Source organism: Vombatus ursinus, unplaced genomic scaffold, assembly GCF_900497805.2.
Source record: "Vombatus ursinus unplaced genomic scaffold, bare-nosed wombat genome assembly UNPS02014798.1, whole genome shotgun sequence".
Lineage (NCBI taxonomy): Eukaryota > Metazoa > Chordata > Mammalia > Diprotodontia > Vombatidae > Vombatus > Vombatus ursinus.
In genome coordinates this window covers 67,348,359-67,360,403 of record NW_020954576.1, presented here as the reverse complement: position 1 = coordinate 67,360,403, position 12,045 = coordinate 67,348,359, and the positions used below count along the sequence as shown (strand labels likewise).

Here is a 12,045-nt window from a genome sequence, read left to right as displayed (position 1 = left end):
GAAGTGTGGGTGAGGCAGATAGGAATGTGAGACAAGGAAGTGGTGATAGGGAATTGTTTTTGAACATACAGATGGCAATTTTGTATCACTGGGACTGGAAGAGTAAGAAATGGAAGTTTGTCATCCACAGTATAACTTTTGTCTACAAGTCATACCTTCAATAATCCTGTAATAGCAAATGGTGAGCCTTTTTTTTTTTTAAATCAAGTGCTTGGGCATAGGTGTTGGGTTGAGTTGTAGAAGTGAGAGACTTATGTCTGAGGCTCAGGTCCTGAGGTGAGCCCAGAGGCAGAATATTGAGGTATATAAGCTGAGAAAAGGAGGAGAAAGGCAATAAACAATATCTATTTATCTTCCTATATCTTACAAAATAGACACAATAAATGGTGAAATTTTGCTAGATTATCAGTTCACCTTTTTTGGACATGTAAGTAACTCTCCTTGACCTCACTTCCCTTCTATTCCTTCTAACAGAAAACAAAAAAATCAACTATTCCTAAGATTTTTCCCAAAGCACCATAGAAATAAATTGCTGATCCAGTTTTTGGAAAGCTAACTTACTTTCAAGATAATTTTTTTGAAAAATCAAAATGCAGTCCTTACATCATAGATGATTTTAAGAACCAATGATTCTATTAGGTTTGTATAATTTATTCTGATGAGACCCTCATTATGAGGCAAAGTAACAAAAACAATGTTACGATAAGGCTTTTATGGTCAATAGAGACAATGACATTTTAATTCCTAAATATTTTTGTAGAGTTATGGTGAGAACACAATCTCTTCGATGTTCAAAATTTATCAAGGTCATCTAAAAGCTCAACTAAAAGCCTTTATGATTTGTAATGCTTATATATTGTAATGCAATAAATTCTGAATATTGACTTTCCTGTAGAAAGAACAGGAAGACAAGGTCCTTTTTCTTTTTACTAGCTTATTTTTTTCTCTTAAAAATCACATCTACTCTACTATTTCTAAAACAGAATGTTTAAATTATTACCCTTGGTAATATAAACATGTATCATATATGTATATATTATCTATTTAGCTATAATAAAATAGATACATACTTAATTAATTATTAACAACATGACAAAAATTCTACTACATACTACCCACAAAAATGTAGAGATATATTGAGAAATAGTAATTTTCCTCCTTAACTTTTAGATTTGGACAGAAAAAAATTAATATTTTTAAAAATTTGGTAGGAAGAGAAATTACAATGACCTTGGAGTGAGAGTGCAATGATATTCTAGCTTGTATATTTGACAGGAATACTTGAAAAGTGCTAAATTCAGATACAATTTAATTTTCTCTAATGAATATTTCTAAAATTAAGATCAGACTTAAATATGTATTTTGAATACACATATATACACATTTATATATTATTCGTAAGTATCCCTTCCATATATGTAAATTATATATATATGTTTCATTAAATAAATAGAAAATACTAATATTGATAAATTTTCACCACAAGATATATATACACACACATACAGGGGAGGAAGGGAGAGAGAGACAGAGAGAGAGAGAACAGAACAGTCTTTGTTCTTTCTTTAAAAGAGAATTCTATAGAGGTGTGCGCACTTGCGTGTATTTGTGTATATATGAGTAGGGGATATGTATGCGTGTTTCTAGAAAGAGTAAGCATACATTAGAGACAGTATATTACAATGCTCTTTAAAAAACAAAAAGCAATAAAGGAACAAAACCAAATTAAAGTTCTTATTTTGCCAGGCTTAATAAGTATAGTATTTTGCTAATAGCCCTCGATGAAGCTAGTAGCCATCAATTAAACAAATCATTCAACTGAAGGAAGTGTTAACATAATTTTAACCCACCAATTTGCTGATCACTGATAAATATTACACAGCCTATGTGCATATGTATAACACATGAGACATTTTATTTGCTAACTTAAAAGAAAACTTTTCTTCATTTCTGTGACATTTTAAACTGATGTTTACCACCTCTCTACATGGTTTCTGCAGCACTGTTTTCCCTGATACTCCCCTTATCTGTTCGATGACTCCTTATTAATCTTTTTTACTGTTTCATCCTCTTCTTCCTAACTCACAAGCATGTATCACATGATCTGAGGAAAGGACCTCAGAGACTATCTAGTCCACCATTCTACAGATGATGAAACTTAAGATATATCTCAGGTTCTGCCTTGTTCTTCTAGTTATACTCTCCGTTGGTAAAATCTTCCATTTCTATGGCTTCAAAGATCAATAACACTATCAAAATGACTACCAAATCTGTATATCCAGAAAGGATCTTTACTTTGAGTTCCATTCTCATAGTCTTATACAGTCCATCTCCATTTTGATGTTCAACTTAAATCTCAAATTAACATGTCTAAAACTGAAGTAATCATCTTTATCCCTAAGCCTGCTCCTCTTCTCAACTTTCCTGTTCTCCTGATGATGCTAATATCATCCCTGTCACAAGGATTAAAAACTCAAAAGTCCAAATTTACTATCCATTCTCCCTCATCACCAGCATCAAAAAAAAATTGCCTGATCTTGTCATCTCCACATCTTTCACATCAATCCCTTTGTGTCCAATGACATTGGTACTGTGCTAACTAAGGTCCTCATAAACCTTTCAGGTCAATTGTCAGTCTTCTGACTTCCTCACTTCTAATCTCTTCCCTCTGCAATCCACTCATCACATTGCTGTGAAAATAATCTTTTAATCCTTCATTCTTCTTCTTCTTCTTTTTTTGTTGTTTTGGTGAGGTGATCGGGGTTAAGAGACTTGCCCAAGGTCACACAGTGTTAAGTGTCTGAGGATGGATTTAAACTCACGTCCTCCTGACTCCAAGACCAGAGCTCTATGCACTGTGTCACCTAGCTGCCCCCAAAATAATCTTTTAAATGTACAAATCTGGACATGTCCTTCCCTGTTCAAAAACCTTCATTGATTCCCTTTTGGCTAAAGGACATAGGATTTTATAAGATAAAATACAAATGGCTTTGTCTTTTATTTAAAGTCCTCCACAATCTGGCACTAGCCTACCTTTCTAGGCTTACTTCACATAAGTCACCTGTACCATAGAGCCAAGTTTTACTTTTATTTCATCCTGCCATCTCCTATCTCCATGCATTTATGATGTCTTTATACCCTAAGAATACACTCCTTTGTCATTTCTGCTTATTAAAACAATTCTCTCTCTCAAAGGTTTAACTCAGTGGTTTTATCTTCCATTAAGATTTTCTTGATAACCTCAGCTTAAAGTGATCCCTCCTTTTTCAAATTTCCCTAATAGATTTTATCTACATGTCTCCTTTGTTCCTATCATACTTTATCCCATATTAATTGCATATGTCACATTCTCCATTAGAAAATATGGTTTTTGAGAACAAGGACTATGGTTTTTCATTGTATCACAACCCACTTATCATAATGCCTTATACATCATAGGCACAATAAAAGTTATTTTTAAATCCAAATCAATTCTTAATGTGTTATTAATAAGAGGTTGAAACATAAATTTAAATATTCTGAAAAGATATAAAAAATTATACCTGATATTTTACCTAAACAGAAAATTTCTAAATATTTAACTGTTCTGAGCTGTTCTTACAGCTATATCTAGAATTTTACAGATGACTGCTAGGTAAGTTCAAAGGGAGTTCTAAGAACTAGGGAGTTAAGCTAAATATAAAATCAGAACAGTGGCCCAAAATGTGCTGTAAAAGTCACAGCTTAATCAAAAAGTTCCTTCACTCTCTTAGCCATCATCCATATAACTGTCACTATGGATATCTTTTATACATCAGAAGATCTTTAATGATTTGGCGTATTCTCTGGAGCAAAGGTATCACACTGGTCAGCAAAACTGCTATAGAACCAGATTAAAATGTAATTGGGAAATGCTTGCCAAAATAATAAAAATACAATACAATACAGACAATGTTAACTTGTAATTTTCTAAGTCAGTATGCCTCTATAGGGAACTGTTTCTATTTGAGATGAACAAGACTACTCTGGATGACTGAATTTTGTGCTGGGTTTTTTAAGAATTCCTAACTTGTCTATTTCTACTGAGGGCACTTCAATTCTTCTAATCAAATTGATTCCCAACTTGATAGTCTACCTTGACTTTTCTTTTTCCTCCACACTACCATATCCAAATAATTACCAATCTTGTAGATTCTACCTCCATAAATCAAAGTCAAAAGGGCTTATTAAACATCTACTATGTGTCAGGCACTGTGCTAAGAGTTGGATATATTAAAAAAACGACAAAAAACAGTCCCTAGTCTCAAGGAGTTTAGTCTAATGGGGAGGCAATAAGCAAACAATTATGTACCAACAAGAGAAACAAAAAGTAAATTAGAGGTAACCTCAGAGACAAGGCACTAGCATTAAGAGAGATCAGGAAAGGTTTCCTGTGGATGGTGAGACTGTATTTGGAAGAAGTTTAGATGTTGACGGATATAATTCCAAATATGAGGAATCATCAGTGAAAACACAAGGAGGCATGAAATGGAGTGATATACGTGAGCAACAGGAAGGAGGCTAGTGTCACTTGATCACACTGGAAAAGGTTAAGGTATGTTAAGGAGCCTGGAAAAATAGGAAAGGGCCGGGTTATGAAGAGCTTTAAAAACCAGAGGATATATTTGTTCTTGGAGGTAATAGGGAGACACTGGAATTTTTTAAATAGGGGTAGAGATGACACGGTCTGACCTGCATTTGAGCAAGGTCACTTTGACTGCTGAATTGAGGATATACTAAAGTGGGGAGAGATGAGGCAGGGAGGCCAACTGCAAGGTTACTGAAATAGTCCACACATGAGATGATGATGACCTGCAACAGGATGGTAGCAGTGCCAGAGGAGAAAAGAGGGTTTATATCCGAGATTCTGGGAAGGTAGAATCAACAGGACCTGGCAAATGATTAAATATGTGAGGTTGAGGTGGGAAAGGGCAGAAGATTTAGGAATTGAGGATGACAACTAGGTTGCATATCTGGGTCACTGTGTCAGTGTGATAATGGTAATGCTCTCAATGGCGATATGGAAGTTTAGAAACTGGGAGATTTTGGGGACAAAGATAATGAATTCAGTTTTAGACATGTTATGTTTAAGATATGTATGAAATTATCCAGTTTGAGATGTCTAATAGGCGTTTGGAGATTTAAGATTAGAGGTCAAGTGAGAAGTTAGGGTTGGGTAAACAGATAGGAAAATCATCTGCAGAGAAATGATAATGGAATCCATGGGAGATAACAACTTCCAGTGAAATAGTATAGAGAGAGAAGAGAAGAGGGTCCAGGACTGAGTCATGAGATCTCTGTAATCTATCACTTCTTCTCCACTCACATCCCAATCATCCTAACTCAGGCCCTGATCATCTCTCACTGAGCTTTCTGCTTGGTCTCCTAGCCTCCAGACAACCTGCTCTTAAATCCATTCTTCACACAACTGCCAAATTGATAGTCTTAAAACACAGATCTAACCAAATCACCTCCTGGGTCAAGAAGCGCTAGTGGCTCCCTCTGCTTTTTATGTTAAAATACAAAGTCCTCTATTTCTACATCTAAAGCTCATCACAATCTGATTCTGGCCCACATTTCTAGTCATAGTGAACATTACTTTCCTTTGCAAATGCTGCATTCCAGTGAAACTGGCCTCTCTGCTATGCCCTGTATGTGCCATTGCACAAGTTACTCCTATGTCTAAAACACATTCACTCTTCACCTCTGCCTCTTAGAATCCTTTCAAAGTAGATCTCTTATATGAGGCCTATTCCAACTGCTCGTGCAACTCCAGAAATTATTTTGCATTTACTTTTTATGTATTTTGTGTTCCTTTTCCTTTGTGAACCTGTGTTCAAATTATTCTACATCTCCTTCCCTTCAACAGAATGTAACCAAAAAGAGGGCAGGGAGTATTTTGTTTTGTCTTTGTATATTCAGCAGCTAAGCTGCATATAGTAGGTGCTTAATAGATGCTTGCAGAATGAAGGAATACAAGGGATAAATTTGCCAGGATACCCCCAATGGAATATGTGGGTATAATCTATGACTCCTAAAGAAATAGCAGCATAATTCAGAGTTGACTCAATAGTACAATAAATCTTTATAGTTTAATGATGATTAACATGAGTATGTACAAGTCACTATTAAGTTCAATGACATGGTTAACTGAAGAGCTTTAAATAACCTGCTATTTTCTATTTAAGCTTATTTATTTCTTATGAGTTTTCAATTATCTTTTCAGGAATCAATATATATTTTTCTCTGTAATAAAATTTCCAAATCTATATAAAATAGATTATTTTCCTAACTTTGACTAAAGCCTCATTTTTAAGATTTGAGAAAACAAAAGAAAAATTGGGGTTCTGGAAAAATAAAAAAAATAAAATAATCCTCAAATTGAATGAACTTCTGCTACTTGCTACCTCCTTTTCATTATAAGAAAAGATAAAACTTAGAAAACTTATTTCCAGATGGATCCTAGAAAGTCTACACTGAAGCCCTATTCTACAGACATCTGTGCCACCAATGTCATTGTTCTTTTGATTTTGTTATGGAGAGTTTTGCTTTGGTTCATGGAAATACCATAGCCTACTTAGGCTGCAGCAAGAGTGGTTGTCAAAAACAAAAACAAAAAACAGTGGTTGTCAAGATAACTGTTGAGGGGGAAGAGCCAAGATGGCAGAAAAAAGGCAGGGACTTGCCTGAGGTCTTCCTAGTTCCCCTTCAAACAACTTTAAGTAATGCCTCAGCACAAATTCTGGAGCTGAAGAACCCACAATAGAATGGTTGTAAAACAATTTTCAGTCCAAGACAACTTAAAAAATTGGCAGGAAAGGTCTGTAGACCAGGGTAAGAGTGGAGGACACTGCACTCCAACATACTAGCAGCAGGCCTTGGGGGCAACTGAGTCAACTGTGGCTCTTTGCTGATACTGTGTGGAAGACTCTGTTACATTGCCCATCCTCTGATCTGGGTGGCAGTCCTGGGTTGCAGTCCCAGGGCTAGGAGTACTAGCACACCAGAGCTTATGGCCACAGGGGAACTGGGACCTTGGTCACAGTTCCAGGGTTAAAAAGAGTGTTTGTGATGCACAGACCAGAGCATAGACCAGGCATGTAGCAAATACCTCTCCTTAGATCATATCACATTGGAAAAACTGAAAACTTACAGGAGCACCACCCCAAACTAGCTCTGAAAACAGCTACACAGAAAAACCTGAAGCTTAGGACAGTGCCCCCTCCATCTTGGGAGTAGAACCCAACTTTAATATAAAATTAAAAGTTAAGAGAAATAGGCTGGAAAAATGAGCAAACAATAAAAAAGAGCCTAATTATAGAAAGTAATTATGGTGACAAGAAAAATTAAAACAAACTCAGAATAAGACAACAAAGCCAAAACTACTACATCCAAAGCCTCAAAGAAAAATGTGAATTGGTCTCAGTTCCCAAAAAGAATTCCTGGAAGAGCTCAAAAAGGATTTTAATAATCAAATAAAAGAGGTAGAGGAAACATTAGGAAAAGAAATGACAGTGATACAAGAAAATCATGAAAAAAGGGTCAATAACTTGCTAAAAGAGGCACAAAAAAAATACTTAAGAAAATAGCACCTTAGAAACAGAATAGGCCAAATGGTAAAAGAAGCACACCACTGAAAAGAACTCCTTAAAAAGCAGAATTTGCAAAATGGAAAAGATGGTATAACAGCTCACTGAAGAAAATAATCTCTTAAAAATCAGAATTGTGCAAGTGGAAGCTAATGACTACACGAGACATCAATAAACAATAAAACAACATCAAAAGAATTAAAAAAATAGAAGAAAACGTAAAACATTTCATTGGAAAAACAACTGACCTAGAAAACAGATCAAGGAGAAATAATTTGATGGCAAATGAAAGATTAAATGACTGAGGAAATAAAGGCTCAATCTTCCAAGCATATCAATTTATTAAGCAATGCATGCCAATTGCCCAAGAAACCAGGACCAGACTTCCTTAACCTGGGCTTAGACCCTGAATACAGGAGGAGACAGACTTTTATACATTAAAAACAATTAATCAAATAAGGAAAATTAATTCAAAGGAAACAATATAATATTAGATAATCTGATTTCTAAACAGAGGAAAGATTTGGGACTTTCCAATTTGGGAAGGGGAGAGTGAATAAGTGCAACTGCCTGAATTCAGAAAAAGAGGTATCCCACACCCCCAAGTAACTGTAAATCAAAGGAACAAAGAAACAGTACTGATTGGTCAGTATATGGCCAATTTGCAGAGAAGACATATGAATTGCTTAAGATGTACAATTGTTAGAAAGCTCCTTTCATTTATCTTTGGGTCTGATTGAGTTTCTGGTCAGCATAACTTAGGAACTTGGTTAAGGATCTCTAAGCAGCAGGGAAAGGTGGTCCAGTTTCTCAGCCACACAGGGATAGGTCCAAACAATGTGATAAAGTTTGAACCTTACTCTCTTCAAAATTCATACACAAGAAATAACAGACACACTCAGCTGGGCACAGACATCTATCTTACCCTATAGGAAAGCATGAGGGAAAAGGGATAAGTGAAAGGGGTTTGTGGGGGGGGTGGAGAGTGGCAAGAGGGTCCTAATAGAAGGGAGGGAAGATTGGGGGAGGCAGTAGTCAGAAGCAAAATACTTTTGAGTATGGACAGGGTAAAAGGAGAGACAGTGTGTGATAAACAGGGGGAAAAGTAGGACTGAGGGAAATACATAGTAATCATAACTATGAAAAAAGTTTTATAGCAAATTTCTCTGATAAAGGCCTCATTTCTCAAATACATAGAGAACTGAGCCAAAGCTATGAAAAATAAGAGCCATTCCCCAAATGATAAATCGTCAAAGGATATGAACAGGAAGTTTTCAGACGAAGGAACCAAAGCTAGTTATTATCATATAAAATGCTCTAAATCACTATTTATTAGAGAAATGCAAATTAAAACAACTCTGAAGTACCACCCACACCTAACAGATTGGCTAACATGACAAAAAAGGAAAATAACAAATGATAGAGGGGATGTGGAAAAATTGAGACATTAATGTACTATTGGAGTTGATAACTGATTCAACCATTCTGGAGAGCAATTTGGAGCTATGCCCAAAGAGCTATAAAACTATCTATATCCTTTGACCCAGCAATACCACTACTAGATCTGTACCCCAAAGAGATAAATATCAAAAAGGAAAAGAACATATAAGCCCCAAAATATTTATAGCAGCTTTTTTGTGGTGACAAAGAATTGAAAACTGAGGAGATTCCATAGCAATTGGAGAATGGCTGAACAAGTTGAGGTATGCAAATATGATGGAATATTACTATATGAAATGATGAGCAGGATGCTCTTAGAAAAACCTGTAAAGAATTACATGAACTGATACAAAGTGAAATGAGCCAAGTAAGGAGAACATTGCACACGTCAATAGCAATATTGTACTATGATCAACTATGAATTACTTGGCTACTCTTAGCAATACAACGATCCAAGACAATCCCAAAGGACCTATGATGAAAAAAGCTATCCATCTCCAGAGAAGGAACTGATGGAGTCTGAATGCAGATGAAAGCATATTTCTTATCTTTATTTTTCTTGGGTTTTTTGGTCTGTATTCTCTTTCACAACATGACTAACATGGAAATATGTTTTGCTGCTTCACATGTATAACCTATATCAAATTGCTTGCCTTCTAAATAAGGGAGGAGGAGATGGAGGAAGGAAGAGAATTTTAAACTCAAAATTTTTAAAAAATAGTATTAAAAATTGTTTGAACATGTAATTGAAGAAAATTAAAATATTAACTATATTAAAATTTTTTTAAAGTCTCCTATGTCACTTCCTTGAAAATGATAAAGAAAATTTCTAGTCTGAAAAAAATGGTGAAAAAAATGAGCAAGATGAGAAGAGGCACCTCTATGAATAGTGGATCCTTTATGCTAGGGAAAAAAAGGGTTGCTACATACTTCTACCTAACTCTACTAGAAAGGTTTGCCTCCATCATTACAATCTAGGCCCACCTAGACTTGCCCAAGAATACAAAGGCAGGATTTATTTTTAATTTACAGAATATATTCTTCAACATTTATGTCTTGTCTATATGATGCTATTTCTCCGTTTTGAATTTTTATCTTCTGTGAAATGAGTTCTCCTGTTTCTATAACTTACCTTTCCTGAAACTAACTTAAAAAGATATTTTAGTATCTTAGTTGCAATCTCCAAAAAAGGTCATATATATGTGTGTGTATACAGACGTGTTTCAATGGAGCCTCGTTTGACATATATTAGTAGACACATATCAAGTTAATTAATAAGACTTGGTAATATAGATGTCAGATGACAGCAACTTGGGAATATGATTATAATATCCAACAAATACCCATCACATGCTGTAATTATTACCATAAGGATAATTATAACCTACTCATTTCTTCAAGTGGTTCCACTTGGATTTGTGTCTATGATTCTGAAATTCAGATCATAAAAATAATTTCTAACCAAAGAAAAGTTAAAATCAACTCAGGCTGTACCAGTCAAAATTTAAGATACAAAATTGGAAATATTATTATAAGAGATTATTAATATATTATTTATTATACTATGATAATATTTAATAATAAATATAATAATTATAACAATAAAAAAGCAAAAATGATGTGAAATATTCTAAGAAGGACTGCTAAAAATAACATTTTATAGGTATTTATCACTTTAAGAATACCTAAATTTACATAATTGACAATTTGGAGACTTTGTTTTAGAAAAGAACTATTTGCTTTACAAAAGGATTCACCACTGTTTTCACTTAAAAAAAAGACTTCCTACAGAATTTAGATGAGAAAATTATTGAAAATTGATTTACACAGAATTCATCAGTAACACACATATATTAGTACTATCTAATTTTTTATATTTCATATTTTAAGTCTTCCCAAAAAATAAAGTAAGTACTGTATGAAAAATGCATAAACAGAAAACTAGAATTTTATAGAATTCTAGTGGAAGTTGTCACTACGTGTACTAGAATAGCACGTGACAAATAATATAAAACTGAGCAATCCACAAATTTTTAAGGAAGGTCTACTATTCTTATTTACAGTTAAAAATTGATAAGATTAAACATGAAATTGCTAACTGAACTAACAAGGGTTAGAAAAAGTTTGAATAAATAATAGACCAACACCATACTTCTGAATTGATCATCCCTTGCTCAAAATTCTATGATTTGTTTCTTTGCAATTAATAATTTTATAATGACACAAAAGGGAAGTGATAGAAAGGAATGGATAGTCAAGGAATAGAAGAATTCATAATGCATAAGGAAATGAGTCACCACAGAGCACAATTTAGAATTATATTATGACACGAGGCACAGAGTGACATTGACAAATGTTCTTCAACAGAGTTGTGTATTATTAGACCATTCTGTTAGAGGACAGAGGGGAGAAATATGAAATTACTGTTAAAAGAAAGGCTGAATAATTTTCATAAAAATTTTCTTCTCTGCTAATAAGTTAAAACTAAAGTAAATTAAGTAGATACTATTGTATAGATAATTCTCATATTGATTTCTAAAATAATAAGAACACAAATGCAAAACTTAAGAATGTTTAAAAGAAACAAGACACTGAATATAATAGTTTAACATCAAAGAATAATTTTAGAAAATGAATAGTGTTATCCTATTATTTCCAACAGAAAATGAATGGGTCTCATCATGAAATGGAAAGTTTCAAAATAATGTATGGGTATACACACACACACACACACACACACACACATATACACACACACAGACTTAGTTTTCCCTGTGAATGGAATGAAACGTTCACAAACTGCATTGCATAGCTATCAGAGAATCAAAAAGAACATTTTAAAAGTGAAATCATCCAGGAACTATCCTAAATTGATAAGTAGTTCAAATTTGCTCTAGCACCTGCCAAAAGGAGCTATAATAAAATGGGAAACACAAGATTGCAAAATGTTACCTAACAGCTTAGATCAAAGACAAGACTATGGAAAATGTGTGACTAT

At 34.2% G+C, this 12,045-nt stretch overlaps 1 protein-coding gene across 1 annotated transcript in view; it reads right to left on the bottom strand.

Annotated features, from left to right (window-relative positions):
• The window catches only part of LOC114049459 (ryanodine receptor 2), an 811,539-nt gene that overhangs the window by 191,337 nt on the left and 608,157 nt on the right, over nucleotides 1–12,045 (bottom strand). The window lies entirely within an intron of this gene.